The sequence below is a fragment of the Setaria viridis genome, chromosome 8 (genome assembly GCF_005286985.2).
Source record: "Setaria viridis chromosome 8, Setaria_viridis_v4.0, whole genome shotgun sequence".
Lineage (NCBI taxonomy): Eukaryota > Viridiplantae > Streptophyta > Magnoliopsida > Poales > Poaceae > Setaria > Setaria viridis.
The window spans coordinates 6,359,802-6,364,803 of NC_048270.2; the positions used below are offsets into that span (position 1 = coordinate 6,359,802).

The 5,002-nt window shown below is 41.1% G+C and overlaps 1 pseudogene; it reads left to right on the forward strand.

The window, feature by feature from the left end:
* The first annotated feature begins 269 nt into the window (after positions 1 to 269).
* On the forward strand, positions 270 to 5,002 carry LOC140220189 (uncharacterized; annotated as a pseudogene).

Genomic DNA, 5,002 nt, shown 5'->3' on the forward strand with positions numbered 1-5,002 from the left:
AAGATCTCATCTTTTAAAGCTCACAAACAATACATGCCGCGTTCTGCAACGTATATAAACCAGTCGAGTCAATATGTGTAACAAAACTAGGGTGTGAACGATGTAACCCGGTCATAAAAGAATCGATTGAGCTCGAGGGGCAACCAGCTGCTTGCGCACTAGTTATGTTTTGACTGTCTTTCAAAAAAACTAATGTTTTGGCTAATTATATATAAAGCATTGTTTATATAATACAAAAATACAAATTGTTGATACAAAAATACACAAACATGAAGAAAGGTAATACTGCTAATTGCATATATGACTCTCGCAATCAAATTATACATGCATCAATTTTTACAATGATAACAATCTTTCATGCACAGATATCCCCTATCCAATGTGTCCAGCCACCAAGGATGGAGAAGAACCAAATGAATCAATCATTGATGATGAACCATATGGTAAGGATATATACTAAATTTATATTCTCATGCAATAGAAAACAACATATAATTCACATATTTCTATGCAGATGACGATGGAGTTGTATATGAAGAAGACACCGATGAGGAGGATAACATAATTTCTGGTCAAGGTATGATAAACACATTAAAATATTTTCACATCACAATGTGAGTACTTCTCTAATTTCTTTAATCCTACGAATCATAGCAGAATGGGAAGATACGGAGGAACAAATAAATGAAAATGAGTCAACCATTCCAGAGCATTCAAACATCAATGATCCATATGATCTCGTCTATAGTAACATACCAGACAACACACACAAGCTCAAACCTGTTGAAAATTGCAAATATTGTGATGCAAAGAAATTTCACCACGAACCTGAAGGCCTATGCTGTCGAAAAGGACAGATAAAACTTGCAAATCTTGAGACACCACATCAGCTCACGAGACTATGGACAAGCAATGACTCTGATGCAATACATTTTCGAAAGAATATAAGGTTTTTCAATGGCCACTTCTCATTTACTTCTCTATATTGTCGCCTCGATAGAGATACAACAACAATGAAAAACAGCGGTATTTACACCTTCCGAGCACATGGTCAGATCTATCACAACATACGCTCATTTGGAAAAGATGGTTCAGATCCTAAGCATCTAGAACTCTACTTCTATGATGATGATCCAACCCTAGAGCATCGTTACCGCTATTGCCGCAAGGAAATGTATGAGCAAGACAAACATGTATTACTCATTATAACCAATATTCTACGCAACAATCCATACTCTGAACAATTTAGGAGTTTGGGATAGGAAGAAAACCTTGAGGATTACCGAGTGATGTTGAACCTTGACCAAAGATTGGACCAGAGGACATACAACGCACCAATCACATCGGAGGTAGCTGCAGTTTGGGTTGAAGGAAATGAACGGAGGAATACTTTTGACAGAAATGTAATACTACATGGGAACAACAACGAAATACAAGGAATCCGATCATACGCTGGATGCTACGATCCATTGTCTTATCCTCTGTTCTTTCCAAGAGGTGAATTGGGATGGCATGCCGATATCCCAAAGGTTGGAATTACTGCGGAAGATGTGATGAAAGCTCGTGCTAATCAAAATAACAAAAACAATGATCCAGGTAACTATTTCAAATATTAGTCTTCATAGTTACATATAATAATGAAATAATTGACTATGCAACTAACAATCAATTCTATATGACCAATGCAGATTCAAGTGGTAGAATGTGGGTAACCATGAGAGAATACTACTGCTATAAATTTCATGTGCGACCAAACATATTTAACCCAATACTATACGGCGGACGACTTTTCCAACAATTCGCCGTGGATACATACATCAAGATTGAGAGCTCACGACTGGACTTTATATGGAATCATCAGAAAGAAATAAGGGCAGATCTATACCAAGGCCTTCTAGATAGCATTCATGCGGGACAAGACAGGGGAGATGCGGTCGGCAAACGGACAGTGCTTTCATCATCATTTATTGGGGGTCCTCGAGACAAAATGCGTCGGTACCTAGACGCCATGGCTTTAGTTAGAAAATATGGGAAACCGGACATATTCCTCACAATGACATGCAATCCCAACTGGGAAGAGATCACAAATGAACTTGAGTTTGGTCAAACACCACAAGATCGCCCTGATCTTGTTGTTCGTGTTTTCAGAGCAAAACTAGAAGAAATGAAAAAGGAGTTGTTAGAAGAGCACATCCTAGGCAAGGTGAAGGCCTATACCTATGTTGTAGAGTTCCAAAAGAGAGGTCTACCACACGCTCATTTCTTGCTTATAATGACCGGAAAATATAAGCTTACTTGTCCAGAGCAATATGATAGACTAATCTCGGCGGAGCTCCCAAACAAACAAAAGTACCCAGAGTTGTACAAGATGGTTATCAAACATATGATGCATGGACCTTGCGGTACATTGAATAAGAACTGTGCATGCACGAAGAATCGAAAATCGTGCAAGAACTATTATCCAAGGCCATTTAACGCTACTACCATTCAAGGCAAGGATTCTTACCCATTATACAGGCGACGCGATGATGGCCACAATGAAATAGTCCGAGGGCACAAACTAGATAACAGGTGGGTAGTCCCATACAACCCTTACCTCCTACAAATGTTCAATTGCCATATAAATGTCGAGGTATGCTCAAGCATAAAAGCTGTCAAATACCTATACAAATACATCTACAAGGGGCATGACCGTGCATCTGTATGTGTAAATGGGACAAGCGAAAAAGAAGACATCGATGAGATTAGACAATACAGAGACGCGAGATGGGTGACACCACCAGAGGCACTATGGAGGATATATGGCTTCGAACTAAGCAAGACAAATCCTCCAGTCATGCAATTGCAGCTTCATCTTCCAAACATGCACATGGTTTCATACCATGGAAAAAAAGAAATAACGGAAGTTATCAACCGTGAAGGTGTTGAGAAGTCAATGCTAACGGCATACTTCGAAGCAAACAAAATACACGAAAAAGCACGAGGCATTCTATACCGTGATTTTCCAGAACATTATACTTGGCAAACCCAAGGGAAGTTTTGGCAACAGAGGAAAAGGAAAACATTGTACCAGGTTGGGAGAATCGTCTCAGCACATCCAGCCGAAGGAGAAAGATACTATCTTCGAGTTCTCCTGAACCATGTGAAAGGCGCAACCTGCTACGAAGACCTACGAACAGTTGATGCAAAAATATTGCCATCATTTTGTGAAGCTGCAGAGAGAAGGGGCCTCATTGAGGCAGACAACACGTTAGATGATTGCCTGACGGAAGCAGAGTTATTTCGGATGCCATCCTCACTGCGAAGGCTATTTGCGACGATTCTTGTGTTTTGTGAGCCCCACGATATCCGTGCACTATGGAACAATCACATCGAGGCAATGTCGGAAGACTATCGACGAAACTGCAAAAATGCAAGAACGGTCGAACAGATGGTACTAATCAATATTAGAGAAATGTTGCAATCGATGGGAAAAGACATACGATCATTTCCTCTTCCAGAGATCGACGAGCAAAATGACACAAAAGACAATACACCTAGGGAGATCACCGAGGAAGCCAACATCGAGGTGGACCCTGAGGACATGGAATTGCCTAAACACCTAAATGACGAGCAAAAGGCCGCCTACAATGAAATTCTAACAGCAACTGATAGAGATGAAGGAGGGCTATTCTTCGTAGATGGACCGGGAGGAACGGGGAAAACTTTTCTATACAGGGCATTGCTTGCAACAGTCCGTGGACAAGGAAAAATAGCTTTAGCAACAGCAACCTCTGGTGTCGCTGCTTCCATAATGCCCGGAGGAAGGACAGCGCACTCAAGGTTCAAAATACCACTAAGGATAGATGATGGGGCTATTTGTTCATTCACAAAACAAAGTGGGACAGCCAAGCTACTTCAAGCAGCATCGCTAATCATTTGGGATGAAGCATCAATGACTAAGAGGCAGGCAATAGAGGCACTGGACAAAAGCATGCGTGACATAATGGATGTACCAAATCTTCCATTCGGTGGCAAAACAGTGGTATTTGGGGGAGATTTTAGACAAGTTCTGCCGGTTGTACGAAAGGGTACAAGATCACAAATAGTAGATGCCTCACTACGTAGATCTGAACTCTGGAATTGCATGCGTCACATGAAGCTTGTGCGCAACATGAGGGCTCAAAATGACCCATGGTTTGCAGAATACCTATTGCGCATCGGTAATGGCACTGAGGAGACAAACGATAAAGGCGAGATACGTCTGCCCAAAAATATATGTATTCCACGCACAATGGATGATTCTGGACTTGATAAACTCATCGACAGCGTCTACCAAATGAACAACGCTTGCCTGGAGGATCCAAATTACATCACATCAAGAGCCATTTTATCCACGCGTAATGACTGTGTAGACCGCATAAATCTGAAAATGATTGAACGATTCCAAGGAGAAGAGATGGTCTATCACAGCTTCGATAGTGTAGAAGATGACCCACATAACTACTATCCCCCGGAATTCCTAAACACACTAACCCCAAATGGACTACCACCACATATGCTGAAGCTCAAGATTAACTGTCCAATAATACTACTCAGAAATATCGACCCAGCTAATGGACTATGCAATGGCACAAGATTGGTGGTACGAGGATTCCAGAAAAATGCAATCGATGCAGAGATTGTACTAGGACAACATTATGGGACACGAGTTTTCTTGCCACGAATCCCGCTGTGCCCCTCTGATGATGAGATGTTCCCATTCCGTTTCAAGAGGAAACAATTTCCTGTAAGACTAAGTTTCGCAATGACAATAAACAAAGCACAAGGACAAACAATACCAAATGTAGGCATCTACCTGCCTGAACCGGTTTTCTCTCACGGTCAATTATATGTCGCGCTTTCTAGAGCAACAACAGCCAAGAACATAAAGATACTAACAGCTGAAAATGATGATGAAGATGAGGACAACAAGCAGGAGAAAAGGAAAAAAAAGGAAGACAAAAAGGGACATGTCAGATAA